Genomic DNA, 18,880 nt, shown 5'->3' on the forward strand with positions numbered 1-18,880 from the left:
TCGCATACACTGCCTCCTTCATTTGCAATGCTATCTCATGCGTATTCATTGTGGGTATCCAGAAAACCTGAATGACTGGGGTTCCCCCAGGATGACTTTAGGGAGCCCCTGCTCTAACCACTAGGCCACTTCCTCACCTCCTCATTTATGTATGTAATACATCCTGCATTGCTGAAGATTAGCAGAGTGGTTGAGCCATATATGAAGGGATACTGTAATGCTAACCAGGGGCATAGCCAGACTTCAATGGTAGGGGGGTCCAGAGCCGAGATGAGGGGGCACATTTTAGCCCCCCCAGCACCGCCGCCCCCCTGACCCCCCCGCACACCTGCCATTGCCGACACTTCTCAACAACTTTGACCCCCCCCCTGCTGATGACCCTCTCGACCCCCCGCCCGCCGTAGCATACCTTTGCTGGCGGGGGGACCCCAACCTCCGCCAGCTGAAATCGTCTTCCTTCGTTTGGTTTCTGACTGAGTCTAACGTCCTGCACGTACAACGTGCAGGATGTCAGACTCACAGAAACAAAACGAAGCCTTGCGATCTGCAGGGTTTTGTTCTGTTTCTGTGAGTCTGACATCCTGCACGTTGTACGTGCAGGACATCAGAGTCAGAAACCAAATGAAGGAAGAAGACTTCAGCTGGCGGGGGTTGGGGTCCCCTGCCAGCAAAGGTAGCAGGCCGCGGGAGAGGGGGTTGAGAGGGTCACCGGCAGGGGGGTCCAGGGCCAAATCTACAGGGGCCGAGGCCCCTGTGGCCCCATAGCAGCTACGCCCCTGATGCTAACCATTACAAACCAGTGAATTATAGGTGAGTAGCGGTGGTTGTCTGGTTGTAACCCAACAGTACACAATGTGTATGTGTGTGTGTGTGTGTGTGTGTATATATATATATATATATATATATATATATATAAACACAATAATAACAGTTCATATTCTTCTTTTACCCACTGGAAGCTTTTAACACATGCAAACAAATTCAATAATTATCTAACGGAGGGACTGGCATAGTTCTAGTTATCTACCAAGATGGGGGGGGGGGGGGGGGGGGGGGGGAGAGGAGGGTGAGGAGACTAGCAAAAATGCTATAGGTTGAGCCAGACACCACAGCTACATGTGCTGTATTGTTCCACATTCCAAACAGAACAATTGCTCTTTCTGCCATCTGCCTGGATATTTCACTTTCTGTATTTTTTTTTTTTTTTTATTGTTCCGGAATCCGTGTAAGGATGGACATGTTTCAGTAAGCTGGCATCCTTTAAAAGACAAGTATTTTACTGCCTTGTGAAATAGATACTTGTTTTCAGCTACGCTGCTCTACCTTGATGACAAGTTGCAACAGAGGTCTGGGAAGGTGAAAGCAAAGCAGCTTTGCAACAAAGCACATGAGCCATGCCTGCTCAGCGTGCCTCCAGCATAGACCCTGTCCAGAAACAACAGAGATTCTCTGCTTTCCTGGGGTGTACTATTTAAGAAGCAAAGTAATTTAATACCAGCTGCAGGCGGGGTCAGAGTGATGTAACAGGAAGATCGGATGTTTCCTCGCTGTTGGATTACTTATAATCTAACAAACGCTGCCAAGGCTATTCAGTGCAAAACTCACAATCTGCAGCAGGAGAGCGTAACCCTTGCATTAACTCCAACTTTCCGCTAACTGGATTACACCCAGCAAATAGGCTCGGATTGGATTCTCTCTTGTCTTCCCCACTTTGTCGTGGGAAGAGAGGGCTCTCTTCAAATCTCCGAGGCAGGATATCAAAACTCCAGTGCCCAACACTGATTTCAAACGTTTTTTTTCATGGAAACTTTGGCTGGTAAGTAGAAAGCCGTTTTGATTTTAAGGGCTTCTGATGATTTGCCCGGGAGGCTTTATTTATTTATTTATTGACATGACTAACAATTATTCCCAGTAGGAGAGGAGTGTCTTTCGTTTCCTCGTGCGATGGATAAATGAAAGGTCAGGGGGATTATAGGAGGCTCTGCAAATACAGCACTAAAATTAGCACATATGACAATTTCTTGATGCTGGCTTCAGGTCGTTCTATATAGAACTGTAGTATTAAATAAGCACCAACCCCTACCCGATGGCATATCATGAAACTATTATTTCTGAGTGAAGTAGGATTTAGTATAACTGGCTTTCTGAAAGGCAGGCTCTGCTGGACAGCTTCTCCCATGAGCTCTCTCATCCTATCGCATTGGCAGTGGCTTTTATCTACACAGAATAAAACGAGAGAAAGAATAACTCTCAAGTTTTCACCAGCACTAATTAACCCGATTTTGGGACATGAACGCCAGGGTTTGTTTGTTTGTCCCCCCCCCCCCCCCCCCCCCCTGACATCTTCACAGGCACCGTATGTTTAGAGAGCTCCCACGCTGCTTTTATTGATTGGATAAGAGGAAAAAGCTTGAGTTAGTTTATTTTTCACAAATGATCATAAGTATTACTTTCACTTCTTTATGCCCTGGGGCTGTGTGATATTGTTTATGGGATACGGTTTATTCGTTTTAATACACCGTTTTTAATGGGCAATGGCAAACTGTTTATAATAATTAAAACTTGGTAAAGGAAAATGTGACAAGAACTACACTTTCAGGAAAGGGGATGAAATAGTGAGAACTGAGTATATAGGTTGAGAGAGAGGTTAAGAGATACTGTTGACCCAGGTAAAATAAGCAATTTAACTGTTGAGTGTAATGAATAATATAGTATAAGAGGCCATTAACACACAATCTTTGTTAAAGAATCTGGTCTAGATGTTCCAGTGTATAGATTAATCTACATTATATTTCAAGTGCTAGTTGAATTTGGATAAACTAACCTGACAAGTCTAGGATGCTACATAGTTATTTCTTATTTAGAAAAAAAACGCTGCAGAATCTATACTATCATCACACTTTAGTATTAATATAATACTACAACTGTATAGTATAGTACAGCTGGTACAGCATGTAGACACAGTATAAAAGCTTGAATTTGGCAAGTGGATGTAGATATCATTTCTGTCTTCTGAAATGTTGCAGTGCATTCTTTTTAGCTGCACGGAACAAATTAATTCTCTCATAGAGAAATGGTACCTATGATTTCAAGAAAGGGCTTCATGTAGTCTCTATCACTTGTGCCTAGAGAGATATGCCTGTTCATAAGCGGCAGGTCATGGCTCACTTGTGCTGTTCTCACACATCTATTGTCTTTTAAAATAGAAGCTTTCTTGGAAGTCCTTGGAGTCTTATTTTTCAGCTATATTGGGAGGTTCTGCCCTTTGAGTATTGTTTTTAGTTTTCAGCTATCATGACAGGTGGCTGCACATTGCCATTTGGAAAGGAGCATTTTGGAGGTCAGAAAATATATGGAACACTAGAGATATTGCTCGTTATAGTTATTTTTCAATAACCTATAAAGGAGTTATGTTTTTCCAAGGAAAATGGATTTTCAGTTTACAAAGAGTGACATTAAAGAGCAATCATAGAGGAAAGTTCACAATATCAATAAAAGGGAACAGCTCACAGCACACTGCCTTATTCGAAGCCTCTATGGGAAAGAAACAGAACTTAGTTTTCTTACTCAGTAATACAGAGGTTACTGAAATCTAACCCCCAAATGAGATCTTACTATAATGTTACTATCCATTTAAAGTATGTTATAACTGGTACATATATTGTATGTATATGTCAATACCTATCAATCCCAAGATCTCAGGCTACTCAATTCTAAATTGACAACCATCTTCAGCTGGCTGAAGGAAAATAGGATGCAGCTTAACTTAGCTAAAGCAAAAGTATTCTTATTTTGTAGGACTCAGAAAAATAAATCTATAGAATTCATTAATATGGGTAAGTCAGAGATACCCACTCTCAAAATTACGAAAATCTTGGTTGTCACACTTTCTATCCTTATATCTTTTGTTGGTAAATGTTTCTTTAAACCTTGCCTAGTTCATTCATGGGCTGATGTTCAAAACCTAACACTGGCGCTAGAGGCGATTAGCGCCAGACTAGCACCATCATTAGTGAGTGCGGAATGCTCAAAGGGTCCTAGTGTGGGAGACAATGTGCACACCAAAGATTAGTGCAAATAGCATGCAAATGTAGTCAAATAGATGTTAATGATGTCATTTAGTATTCCCTCCCAATGCTCAGAGAATAGCACACAAAACAAAGCCGTCCTTACAGCTGAAAATTTAATGCCAGCATGGAGCAGGTGTTATGATGTTTGAAGAGAGGATTTCCCACATTTCTTTTTTTTTTAATCTACCTTTTATAAAATTTAATTTGGAAGCAGGAGGAAACCTGTGTAAGCCCCTATGCACAGGTAGTGAGAAATGAATGCACGTGAGTCAGAGCAAACTGAAAAGTGAAAATACATATCAGCTCCTGTTTTCTCCACTTAAATATAAGCCTTCCAAGTAACAAAAAAAAATGAAATGCTTATATTTAAAGGTGCAGAAAACAGGTGCCAATGTATTCTTCACTTTCGGGTTTGACTGGCGCATACACATGAGCTGAGTTTACTGTGAAATTCTTCTGCACGTGCATCAAGCACATTCCTACCATGCTTTTGCTTTTATTGCTCACATGTAATTTGAATACCATTTCCTTTGAGTATTGGTGAGCTAGTTTTCTGATCTGTTCCGGCGGTCCAGGTTATGTGCTGTTGGCTTTACCGCAGGAGTTCTGAGCATCGGCCCATCAATTTGGAATTTAGGAACTAAGGGTGTTATAAATTCTGGTTCATGCACTAGTCATTTCAGATCTAGACCACTGTAATGCCCTATTTAAAGGAATTTGCGCTAGGGAGTTCAGATGCTTCCAACTCATAGAAAACATTGCTGCTAATCCTGTTTAGAAGGAATGGATTTTAGTGGAGCTTGAGTGGTGATACCGCTAATTTGAGAATAAAACCAATGTTGGGCGGACTTCTATGGTCTGTGCCCTGATCATGGCTGAATAGGATGGGCTGGAATGTAAATTTTAAGGGGCTTCAACATTAGCTTCAAAACTTTTAGTAAAGGAACAGTGCTGGACAGACTTTTACGGTCTGTGCCCTGAGAAAGGCAGGGGGGCAAACCAAACTCGAGTATACATATAAAGTATCACATACCATGTAAAATGAGTTTATGTTGTTGGGCAGACTGGATGGATCGTTCAGGTCTTTATCTGTCGCCATTTACTATGTTGCTATGTTAAAGTGATCACTGAAAAAAAAAAAGTTTGATCATGTTTTCGGCTCTCTTGAAAAGAGAACTCTGGCTGCCCATAGAACACTGCATAAGGGAAAGGGAAGGGAAATGGGACTTGATATACTGCCTTTCTGTGGTTTTTGCAACTACATTCAAAGTGGTTTACATAGTACATTCAGGTACTTATTTTGTACCAGGGGCAATGGAGGGTTAAGTGACTTGCCCAGAGTCACAAGGAGCTGCAGTGGGAATCAAACTCAGGACGTCATACTCACAGAAACAGAAGCCTGCGCAGCTGCGTTGCTGATCTGCAAGGGCAGGCTTCTACATGGAATGTTGCTAGTGCAATAGCAACATTCCATGTAGAATCTCAAATAGTAGCAACAGAATCTCAATAGTAGCAACATTCCATCTAGAATCTCCAATAGTAGCAACATTCCAGGTAGAATCTCAAATAGGGAAAGGGAAATGGGACTTGATATACCGCCTTTCTGAGGTTTTTGCAACTACATTCAAAGCGGTTTACATAGTACATTCAGGTACTTATTTTGTACCAGGGGCAATGGAGGGTTAAGTGACTTGCCCAGAGTCACAAGGAGCTGCAGTGGGAATCAAACTCAGTTCCCCAGGATCAAAGTCCACTGCACTAACCACTAGACCACTCCTAGTATTAATACATAACATTCACCACTCAGGATATCCTCTTTTTTGTCCCTGATCCATACTTTACCCCATGACCCCTTCATTCATCTCACCAGAGAGTCTATTGCATGCCCCATCTTTCTGTCATGTCTTTTTAGATACCTTCCAAGACACTATGAACTAAATTCTATAAACGGCACCTAAAAATACCACTTAGTGCTATTCTAGAAACAGTGCTTAAAGTTAGTCACCATTTATAGAATACTGCTTAGGGCCGGGAGCAGCAATTACATTTAGATATGACCATTTAAACCAATGAAATCCAGGTGTAAATCCCCTCACCTAAATTAGGTGCAGATCCCCTCTATTCTATAGCAACACCCCTGTTCTGCCATGACCCTCCCATGGCCATGTCCCCTTTTGCACCCACACATAAAATGTATGTGCAAATCTGGATGTGTAAAAATACACATGTAAATTTTAATTAATGCCAATTAGCCACAGTAATTGATTGTGAGGACCCAATTACCGGTGCTAATTGGCTTGTTATTCAGCTAAGTTGTATGCGCAACTCCTAGTGCCATATATAGAATTTGAAGGTATATTTAGTATTACCAGCTCTGTGCTATGGAATGGAATCCCTTCATATTTGCATCTGGAAATCTCACTCCAGAAGTACAAAGGATCTCTCAAGAGCTATCTTTTCCAAAAAGCTCATGAACAGTGTTGTACTCTTGATTTACATAGGTTGACATTGGCAGATGCAGTGGCTGATGCACTGGGATGGATAGGTATGATGGCAAAGTGATCTTTTTAATCTATTATTTCCCAAATCTATTTGAATTGTTGTTCACTAGCTCTATTTCTACCTCTCCACTGTATCTAAAATGTTGTTTCTATTGGGAACTACTTAGATGGGTTGCCAGCAAGGCAGTATATCAAATAAAGCTGAACTTGAAACTTGAAATAATTTATATGGGTCTTATTCACTAAACCAGGGGTTCTCAATCCAGTCCTCGGGACACACCAAGCCAGTCAGGTTTTCAGAATACCCACATTGAATATGCATGAGAGAGATTTGCATGCAATGACTCCTTTGTATTCAATTCTCTCTCGTGCATATTCATTGTGAATATCAAACCTGATTGGCTTGGTTCATCCTGAGGGCTGGGTTGGGAACCCCTGCACTAAAGTTTTCCATGAAAAGGGCACCACCATTTCACCACCAAGAATGCATATAAATGACCAAGATACTGGTATGTTTGCACATATGTGTGATTGTACACATGTAAATGCCAATATTCCAGCTTTTTGATATTCTATAAGCTGGTACCAAAGGGAAAAGTTATGAGTACCTGAGGTCTTATTTTACTGTTAGTAATTAGGTCTCAATGTATAAAATAGGACCTGTGCTAAAATAATACAAGCTAGTCGTAAATTTTCCATTAGCACATGGCCATTAGCATGTGAGCAATTGCAATACCTTTTTTCTAGGTGGAAAGAGCTCATGCACTAATCCTGTGCTAATCAGTTAGCATGCGCCAATGTAGCTGCACTAACCGATTAGTGCAGAACATACCTACTCTCTGCCCCCAGACATGCCCCAGCGCTACACAATAAATTCTATTTTTTTATGTGTGGAAAGCACGCATAAAATTCCAAAACTACTGCGGAATGCCTGAGTGCACCCCAACGGTAATGCATTTTAACCTGCGGTAATCACGTATTAGTGCTTACTGCAGCTTAGTAAAAGGGCCCCTTTATCTGCTGTCATTTACTATGGGGTCCTTTTACAAAGCAGCGGTAAGCCCAACGCAGGCTTACCGCTCGCTAAAAGGGAGGTACCGCCGGGCTACCGCAGCAGCCCAGCAGTAGTTCCCACCCCCAGTGTTCACCATATGTAGCGCTGATGTTTACCTGATGGTAAACGGGCAATGCCACTTGCTGTCCAGTTACTGCCAAGTTAGCATGAGAGCTCTTACCACCACCTCAATAGGTGGCGGTAAGTGCTCCCCCCCCCCCCCCCCCGAAATGGCCGCATGGCAAATGCTTCACTTGCCACACGGCCATTTCTTGAAAAAAGCAAAGGCCTGCCTTTTATCTGCTGTGGTAAGAGGGTCCTAGGCGCCCATCAAAAACACGTGCTGATGCAAGCGCAGGCCCCTTTTTGCCATGCCTTCATAAAAGGACCCCTCTGTTATTATGTTATGTACCAGCTTTCCAAGGGAGTCACAGACTGGTGCCTGACTGAGGACTGCCAGTGCAATAGCCAGGCTCGACAAGAGAGAAGGGTGGACAGCTAAAAATAAGAGGAACAAACTCCAGGTTGTTGTGAAAGTAATTAATAGGTAACAGTTACTTTCAATATAATAATAAGCCCAAAGAAAAGGAATGAAGTCTAAGGCCCAAAACAACCCCCCCCCCCCCCCCCCCAAAAAAAAAATAATAATAATCTATTGCAGTATTCATCACACATAAGTAAAATAATCTGAGAAAATATTATTAAAAACCCTTGTCCTGTAACATAATCCATATGGTATCTGAACACCAGGGGCCCTTTTACTAAGCTGTGGCAAAATGTGGTCTTAGCGTGGCCTTGTGCGGATATTTTCTACAGGCTAAGGTCATTTTTGCTATGGCTGTAAAATGGACAATTTTCCATATTTTGTATTAATGGTCTTAACAAACATTAATGCATGAGCCCTAACTGCCACCCATTTTGTAGGCGGTAAGGGCTCACATGCTAATCCTGCACTAACCAGCTAATGTATGGTAAAGTAGCTGTGCTAACAGATTAGCATAGGAATGCCCCCTGAAATGCCCCCCTCCAAAAAAAATTTGAAACATTTTTAGCACTTGAATTAGCGTGCTAAAATGGCACTTACTGCAGGATGCCTGAGTGCCTAACATAGGCGATGTTTTACAAAGTCTCGGTAGCATTTTTAGCGTACACTAATGATTAGCCCATGCTAAATGCTAGAGACGCCCATAGGAATAAATGGACATCTCTAGCATTTAGCACATGCTTATTTTTAGCACACACTAAAAACGCTAGCACGCCTTTGTAACAGGCCCACATAGATTTGTAAATATTTTCAAAGCACTTAGTCTTCCAAAGTTCCATAGGTTTCTATGGAACTTTGGAAGGCTAAGTGCTTTGAAAATATGCCATACCTCAGGGTGTCCTTTAAGGTTTAAGGTATAATTATTATTCTGTTACACTAAAGTAAATGTTCAAGTAGTTCCAGAAGTGTATTTTTCCCTTATAATTTACTGTAACATGCTTCCAGAGGTATTAATCAAATATAAAGGTATTTTTGTCATCTACTTTTCATCACAAAGTTATGATTGATTATTTCTCTAAAAATAATCTGAGACCAGAAGTACATATTATAACACTTTGTTCTGTTCTTTTAACATTGACAAAAATAACAAAAATCACACGAAAGCAGGAAACACCTGCAGAGGGTAGACTACAATGTTGTGTTGGTGAAGGACCTTCATAAAAATGCTGCTAAAGAAAAATTATAGTTCTGAAGTCAGCAAACAGTATTTTGACCCTGTACTCGCCTTTTTTTCTCCCTCATGCATACAAATATCCACTCCAGAGGTCCCATGATTATAAAGAGAATGGTTTTCAACTCTTCTGGAACATTTCGTTTTATTTTTATTTATTTATTTATTGCATTTGTATCCCACATTTTCCCACCTATTTGCAGGCTCAATGTGGCTTACATAATAACCGTGATGGCGATTGCCAGTTCCGGTATAACAGATACAGAGTGACAATGTAGAAGGTTCGTGTATGACAGACACATCAGGAATAAGGAGGAAAGGTTGAGTTGTGACCAGTTCGAGTATTAGTTTCGTTGTGTTGCAGGATCGAGGCATTTAAGTTGGGTCATTAGGGTATGCCTTTTTGAATAAGTTAGTTTTTAGTGATTTCCGAAAGTTTGATAGGTGGTGCATTGTTTTCAAGGCGTGTGGTAGTGCGCGTTCCATAGTTGCGTGCTTATAAAGGAGAAGCTGGATGCATACGTTGATTTATATTTAAGTCCTTTGCAGCTTGGGTGATGGAGGTTTAGGTATGTGCATGTTGATCTTGTAGTGTTTCTGGCTGGAAGGTCAGTGAGGTCTGTCATGTATCACGGGTTCTTGCCGTAGATGATTTTATGCACTAGAGTACAGATTTTAAAGGCAATACGTTCTTTGATCAGGAGCCAATGTAGTTTTTCACGTAGAGGTTTGGCACTTTCATATCTCATTTTTCCAAAAATAAGTCTGGCTGCGGTGTTTTGAGCAGTTTGGAGTTCTTTATGATATGTTCTTTGCATCCCGCATAGATTGCATTACAATAGTCTAGGTGGCTTAGTACAATTGATTGTACCAAGTTGCGGAATGTTACCCTTGGGAAGAAAGGTTTTATTTGTTATGACACTGTTTTAGCCCTGAAGTTCTTTGTGGATGAACAAATGTGCCCATATTTATCAATAATTTTTTCCCCATTCTGATGACATACATACATCACTCAAAAGCCTGTTTAGTGAACTGTGTTTAAAAGGCATGCAAATCACATATGCATATATACCTATGAATTATTGCAACTACAATCAATTGCATGCAATTCAATGCACACCTAAAAATATGGGTGAAAAGAATATCAAAGAAGCATGAAAACCTGGAAAAATCAATTTTAAATGAATATAAACCAATTATTGTTTTACAGGGCACATTCCTAGTTAATGTATCAATTATGTGATAACAGTTAATGTGGAATACTTTGTTAATAGTCATTACACACTACTTTCTGCATTAACAGCTAACTGGGAATGACGCAGAGAAAAGGAAGAGACAGCACTTTATAGTTAACTTGGATACAGTTACCACGCAATAACTGTTAATATAGCACATTATGGGCTAGATTCAGTAATTAGGGTACAAAGTTAGGCGCCGTTAAGATCTGCATTGAGGGCCCTGTTTACTAAGCTGCACTATAGGAATGCTAACATTTTTAATGTGTGCTAAAAATTAGCGTGCGCTAACACTAGAGACATCCAGATTTTTTTTTTTTTTTTTTTTTTTTGGGGGGGGGGAGAATATTCTACCACAAGAAGTCCAACATGGAGACAGGAGTGGGTACAACCCCTTAGAACAGAGGCCCAGTTACCGCAGGAGGGACCAGAACTACAGTCAGGATTACAAATGTCAGCAACCTGTGTGACCATTTTATCCATCCAGAAGATGAGTGAGAGGCAGGGACCGATACATTCAACCACGCTGTTTCCTATTATTAATTTATCTCATAATCAGTAGCATAGCTACAGGGGGCCATGGGCCTGGGCCCCCCAAATTGGCTCTGGGCCCCCCAAATTGGCTCTGGGGCCTCTTGTTTGGCTGGCGGGGGTCCCCAATCCCTTCCAGCTGAAGCATTTGTACCACGCTGGTCTCGCCACATTGCCTGCCCTGCTCTCCTCAGTCATGCCATGCACGCTTGTTGTAGTGAAACTGACATGTGTGACACTACCGTCATTTGGCAGTGGCGGCATCAGTGTGAGGGGGCAGCATCAGGGAAGCAGGACAAAATGTGCCTCCCCTCCACTTTGGGCTCTGTTCCCCCTCCCCATTGAGGTCTGGCTATGCCCCTGCTCATAATGCTTTGGCTGACCAACAAATACATCTTCTCAGGAAAGGATTTTCATTTGTTCCTACACCTAAATACAATTTATTTATTTATTAGGATTTATTTACCACCTTTTTGAAGGAATTCACTCAAGGTGGTTTACAGTAAGAATAGATCAAACATGAACAGGAGGCAATTAGAGCAGTAAAAATAAATTTGACAGAAAACTACAGATTTTGTATTTTTTTTCTAAACAATCTACTCCAAGTCTTGATAAATCAATATTGAAAAGAGACTCTAAATGGTTTCTGCCAGGTCCACCGGACCCTGTGATTTCTACCTTTTCCAAATGCGTATTTCAAGAAATAGGAAGTATAGAGAAGAACAAGAAATGGGAAAGCTTCCATAATTTGACATTAGAAGAACAAAAAGCTCTAAACAAACTCTTAAAGGACATGAGTATTGTGATCAAACCGGCAGACAAAGAGGGGGGGGGGGGGGGTATTGTGATCCAAGACAGAGATCAGGATGTACAAGAAGTAAAAAGGCAAATAAATGACACTCAATACTACATCTGACTAGCTGAGGACCCCACTTAGAATCTATGGAAGGAGATCAGTCAGATCATCCAATTGGTTTTCGCAGCCGGATATATTACACCAAAATAAAAAGATTTTTTGATGGTCCAAAATCCTATTATTCTACTTTCTACATTCTACCAAAAATACACAAGAGTTTAGATAAACCGCCTGGACATCCAATCATTTCAGAGAGTGGATCCGTTCTAGAACAGTTACCGCAGTTTGTGGACTTTTTCCTTCGACCATTCGTTCCTCTGATAGAGTCATATGTGAGGGACTCCACCCATGTGATCAACTTACTGGAAGATTTCAATGGAGACCTTGAAGACCTTATTCTAGTAACTTTGGACATAGAAGCATTGTATATGAACATCCCGCAAGTAGAGGCCTTAGCAATCATAGAGAACACACTGCAGGACAAGGATAGGCATCGACAAATTCTGAATTTATTCATTTTGACTGTAGCCTCTTTGGCACTGACACAGAATTACATTACTTTCCAGAAAGAGTTTTTCCAGCAAATAAGAGGAACTGCAATGGGACCTGCAATGGGCCTGACATTGCAGACCTCTATCCTGCTTATTTTCGAAGGAGAAGGGCGCCCATCTTCCGACACAAATCGGGAGATGGGCGCCCTTCTCTCAGGTGCGGCCAAATCGGCATAATCGAAAGCCGATTTTGGCCGCCCTCAACTGCAATCTGTCGCAGGAGCGGCAAAAGTTTAAGGGGGCATGTCAGAAGCATAGCGAAGACGGGATGGGGGTGTGATTAAGAGATGGCCGTCCTCGGCCAATAATGGAAAGAAGAAGGGTGGCCCTGACAGCATTTGTCCGACTTTACTTGGTCCATTTATTTTCAGGACCAAGCGTCAAAATGTTGTCTAAACTGACCAGATGACCACTGGAGGGAATCTGGGATGACCTCCCCGTACTCCCCCAGTGGTCACCAACCCCCTCCAACCCTAAAAAAAGAAAAATTAAAAACATTTTTTGCCAGCCTCTATGCCAGCCTGAAATGTCAGCTCCATGACAGCAGTATGCAGGTCCCTGGAGCAGTTTTAGTGGGTGCAGTGTAGTTCAGGTAGGCGGACCCAGGCCCATCCCCCCCTACCTGTTACACTTGTGTGGTAAATGGGAGCCCTCCAAAACCCACCCGAAACCCACTGTACCCATATGTAGGTGCCTCCCTTCACCCATAAGGGCTATGGTAGTGGTGTACAGTTGTGGGGAGTGGGTTTTGGGGGGCTCAGCACCCAAGGGAAGGGAGCTTTGTAACTGGGAGAAACTAATGAAGTCCACTGCAGTGCCCCCTAGGGTGCCCGGTTGGTGTCCTGGCATGTGAGGGGGACCAGTGCACTACAAATGCTGGCCCCTCCTACGACCAAATGGCTTGGATTTGGCCAGTTTTGAGATGGCCGGCTTCGGTTTCCATTATTGGCGAAAACAGAGGCCGGCCATCTCTAAGTCCGGCGATCTCAACATTTAGGTCGACCATCTCTAAGGGTGACCTAAATGTTGAGATTTGGCCGGCCCTGACTGTATTATCGAAATGAAAGATGGCTGCCCATCTTGTTAGATAATATGGTTGGCTCCGCCCCTTCCCGGGGCCATCCCCTGAGATGGGCGCCCCCGTTCGATTATGCCCCTCTATGTAGCTAACTAATCACCGTTTTACATCAGAAATCATCTTTTATAAGAGGTATATCAAAGATATTCTGATTTTATGGAGGGGTGACATGCAGAGGCTGCAGATGTTCCATGGATGGATAAATACCTGTAACAAGAATTTGCATTTCAAATTGCAGTTTGATTTGCATCAAATTTCTTTTCTGGACATTCTCATTAAGAAAATGAGATATCATCTAGTGACTACAATGTTTAGAAAACCAACTGATAGGAACATGTACCTCCATTTTGGAAGTTTCCACAATAGAAGTCTAAAGACCAAGCTTCCATACTCCCAATTTTTACGACTTAGGAGACTTTGCACTGTTTTGGATAATTTTGAAACCAAAGCCACTATTATGGCTGAATAATTTATATCCTAAAAGACGTATACAAGATTGTTTACTGAAAGCACAGACACGAGATCGAGTGGCCCTACTTCAGACCAGGAGAGATTAAAGTAGTAATTTGCACTTTCCTTTTTTTCACAATCTTCACAAGATTTTTGCAGGATCATACATTAATATTGGCACATATTGGAGGTCTATAACTATTTTGAGAACAAGAAGCCAGCAGAAGCAAGAATCTAAAAGAGTGTTTAGTTCTGACTGAATTACCTATCTTATCACAACCAGATCTAATTTTTACAGGCCATAACAAGTGTGCTAAATGCTTGCTGCCGCTATCTTGTTTTGGATAGTTTTCCACATCCAGTGACGAAATGCATCATTCAACTTAGACATTCTACTGATTGCAATTCCACGCAAAGTATTTGCATTATTGTCTGCAAGTTGCTCTACATAGAAAAGACAAAAAGAATGGTTGAGGCATGTCTTATTGAATATCATAGCTGCATCAGCAAAATTGTCCGATCTTCTCCCCTTGTGACTCATTGGTATGAAACCAATCATACATTAGAAGATCTGAAGTTCTTTGTGATTAAACATATATGTACCAAGAGGAGAGGTACATAGAAACACTCCTACTCAGGGAAGAACAATGATACATTTTTGATTTTGATACAGTTAATCCAAAAGGATTGAATTTAGAACACGATCAAAGACCCTTTCTTTGAAATCCCTAGGTGTATTGTGGCACTAATGCATTAAGGGCCCTGTTTAATAAGGCATTTTAGCGTTTTTAACGCGCTTACAAGTGGCGCACGAGCTAACCACTTAGGCGCCTATAGGGATATTGTAGACAAATACATGGTTAACGCGCGCTAAAGATGTTAACGTGCCTATAATGCGGCATAGTAAACAGTGTCCTAAATATGATAAGTAAGGAGATATCAATAGTGAAAATTGATTAATTATCAATTCATATTAGAATGCAACCATATTTTATAGTACCTGAAGTAGGTTTGTCTTATGTCTGTCATATCTTTGTGTTTGTAACATAAGCAGGTCATTAGGTCATAACTCTTTATATGATCTTGTAGTTATGCTCTTCACTCTATATTTATTGATTAATATATTTTGTTTTAATGGACTCGGATGAGATGTAGAGAAAACCTTTGTGATATTTCTTGAGTCTTTACTGGAACATTTCTATTTTTTTTTAAATCTTTTTTATTATTGACTATAACATAAAATAGCATGTACATTACTCGCAAAAAAGGACACATACAGAGTATCATACAACTGAGGTCACTATCCTGCTTATAATCGAACGAGAAAAACGGGAGATGGACGTTTATCTCACAAAAACGAATAACACAGTAAAATCGAAAGCCGAACTTGGATGTTTTCAACTGCACTCCATCGCGGAAGCGTACAAAGTTTACGGGGGTGTGTCGGAGGTGTGGTGAAGGCGGGACTGGGGCATGGTTATCACCCAAACAGAGATGGGCGCCTTTCGCCGATAATGGAAAAAAAAGTATGCGTTTGTAGCTAGAATTTAGGGCACTTTTCCTGGACCCTGTTTTTTCACGAATAAGGCCCCAAAAAGTACCCTAAATGACCAGATTACCCCCAGAGGGAATCGGGGATGACCTCCCCTGACTCCCCCAGTGGTCACTAACCCCCTCCCACCACAAAAAATGATGTTTCACAACTTTTTATTTTCACTATCAAATGTCATACCCACCTCCCTGGCAGCAGTATGCAGGTCCCTGGAGCAGTTGTTAGGGGGTGTAGTGGACTTCAGGCAGGTGGACCCAGGCCCATCCCCCCCCCCACCTGTTACAATTGTGCTGCTTAATGCTTATTAGTCGTCCAACCCCCCAAACCCACTGTACCCACATGTAGGTGCCCCCCTTCACCCCTTAAGGCTATAGTAATGGTGTAGACTTGTGGGCAGTGGGGTTTTGAGGGGGATTTGGGGGGGATTTGTGGGGCTCAACACACAAGGGAAGGGTGCTATGCACCTGGGAGCTCTTTTACCTTTTTTTTTGTTTTTGTAAAAGTGCCTCCTAGGGTGCCCGGTTGGTGTCCTGGCATGTGAGGGGGACCACTGCACTACGAATCCTGGCCCCTCCCACGAACAAATGCCTTGGATTTATTCGTTTTTGAGCTGGGCGCTTTCATTTTCCATTATCGCTGAAAAACAAAAACGCCCAGCTCACAAATTGTCGAATAAAACATGGACGTCTATTTTTTCCGAAAATACGGTTCGGTCCGCCCCTTCACGGACCCGTTCTCAGAGATAAACGCCCATGGAGATATTTTCATTTGATTATGCCCCTCCACGCATTTTACATTTTCTCCCCGCTTCCCATCTTCCTCCCTCAATCACTTTCTTATTCTATGGTTTCAACGTTTTAATAATGTTCATGAATAATATGTTTTATGTAAAGGATATGTATGTTCCATTGGGTTTTATTTTCAGCTTTATTTTTGACCAAGTGTCATTCTATTGTTACAAATATTAATGCAGAAATACACTAGGTGCATTGTTGTCCCTTCTACGTAGGCAAATATTTTAAGGTTCTTTTAGTATTTTGTTTTCTTATCGATAGTGTTTCATTCTGTTTTAATTTATTTTTTAAACAATTTTGAGCAATGTTTGAAGTAGCTTTCATTTGATCAGTGCTAACTAAAGTTTTTCCTTATTACACCCATATTTTTTTTTGTTTGTAATTGTTTTTTAGTCTTCAAGTAAAGTTTTTGTTTAGTTCTGTTTTTTTTAATGAAGAATCGATGTGAAGCATTTCCAACCACAACTAGTAAGGCAATTTTGAAATGTGATTTACATATGTATGGGGTTATGTTTAAGCCCTAAACACTCATATTTCACTGGGTTTACTAGAGTAATTTTGCACTACGTTTTGGTTTAAGGTACCAATGCAAAGTTTCAAGCAGACATGGTTATTTGTAAAATATGAATATAATCCTGTATCTAAATTTACATGTTTTCCCATGGTTTTGTGAAGCGTTAATGGCGTGACATATTCATTTAAGGAAGATGTAGTGGGATATATTGAGGGGCATAATCGAACGCCCCTCTCCATGGGCGACTATCTCCGAGGACGGGTATGCGAAGGGGCAGGACAGACTGTATTTTTGAAAAAGATGGGCAGCCATCTTTTGTTTCGATAATACGGTCGGTGCCAGGCAAATGCATCGGATTTGAGCTGGGCGGTTTCGGTTTTCAGCGATAATGAAAACCGAAGGTGCCCAGCTCAAAAACGAACACATCCAAGACATTTGGTTGTGAGAGGGGCCAGGATTCATAGTGCACTGGTCCCCCTCACATGCCAGGACACCAACTGGGCACCCTAGGGGGCACTTGTAAAAAGTAAAATTAAAAATTAAAATACCTCCCAAGTCCATAGCTCCCTTACTTTGGGTGCTGAGCCCCCCAAATCCCCCCCCCCAAATCCCACTCCCCACAACTCTACACCATTACCATAGCACTTACAGGTGAAGGGGGGCACCTAGATGTGGGTACAGTGGGTTTTGGGGGCGGTTTGGAGGGCTCCCATTTACCAGTAAAAGTGTAACAGGTGAGGGGGGGGGCTGGGTCCACCTGCCTGAAGTGCACTGCTCCCACTAACAACTGCTCCAGGAACCTGCATACTGCTGTGATGGAGCTGGGTATGACATTTGAGGCTGGCATACAGGCTGGAAAAAAAAAAGGTTTTAAAGTTTTTTTTTTTTTGTGGGAGGGGGTTAGTGACCACTGGGAGAGTCAGAGGAGGTCATCCCCGATTCCCTCGGGTGGTCATCTGGGCAGTTGGGGCACTTTTTGTGGACTTGTTCGTGAAAAAAAGGGTCCAAAAAAAGCGGCCCAAATTCTCACTACTGCCGCCCTTCTTTTTTCCATTATCGGCCGAGCGCGCCCATCTCTCCTCGGCCGATAAACACACCCCAGTCCCGCCTCCAACACGCCCCCGTCAACTTTGTTCATTCCCGCGACAGACTGCAGTTGGAGGTGCCCAAAATCAACTTTCGATTATACCGATTTAGGCGCCCATCTCCCGATTTGGGTCGAAATATGGGCGTCTTTCTCTTTCGAAAATAAGCTGGATTGTTTTCTTTTTACCTGCTGGAGGCTGGAACATTCTGTTGTAGCTTGTTGAGCGCTAAGTTTTATTCATGATTTTAGTATTTTGGGCACCTTTTGGCAATGTGTCAATAGTGTCATGAAGTTATGATAGCTTATATATTTGGATGACCAATATTTATGCTTAGTTTATTTGCTACAGCAACATCTTTGTTTTTCTATTATTATTACATTAAATGTATTGGAGACAACTTTATGTGCAAGGCATTAAACACAATTTTACTTTTCTTTTCAGCAATTGAGTTATATTTCTATGGCAAGGTTATATTACATGTAGTTTGTATATGCAAACTTGTAGACTGTTTATAGGTACCATTGGCATCTCTTAAGTCATTTTTGGTTGTTTTTCAAATTAGTGTGAGTATGACATTGTATAGTCCTATTGGTAAATGTTTGCTTTGGGAAGTTTTGATGCATGCCAGTTTCAGTTGCACTGTAAGGTTTACAATAATCTCCTCCCTGTTTCCAAAACTCTTTTTTTCTTGTTATGACTGACTGTTAGCATGAGCGAGTGTGACTCTCGCATCAACGATTATTATCCAGCTAGTGCTTTGCAGTGCAGTATCCTGGGTTTAGCATTATTAGGGGGCGTCAGGTATGTAGCCCTTATGTTCCCTTACGCGTCTTTTTTGAATGGAAAGCACTGTGCAGCTTAATGTATGTTTAGTTGAGAGTATCAATCAGG

General features: G+C 41.6%; 1 protein-coding gene across 1 annotated transcript in view; it reads left to right on the forward strand.

The window, feature by feature from the left end:
• The first annotated feature begins 1,555 nt into the window (after positions 1-1,555).
• CALCRL (calcitonin receptor like receptor) overlaps positions 1,556-18,880 on the forward strand; it is a 227,785-nt gene continuing 210,460 nt past the window's right edge. The window contains exon 1 of the mRNA XM_030209336.1: positions 1,556-1,816. The gene's annotated coding sequence lies outside the window, so the exon portion shown is untranslated. The remainder of the gene's footprint in view (positions 1,817-18,880) is intronic.

This window comes from Microcaecilia unicolor, chromosome 7 (assembly GCF_901765095.1).
Source record: "Microcaecilia unicolor chromosome 7, aMicUni1.1, whole genome shotgun sequence".
NCBI classification, from domain to species: Eukaryota; Metazoa; Chordata; class Amphibia; order Gymnophiona; family Siphonopidae; genus Microcaecilia; species Microcaecilia unicolor.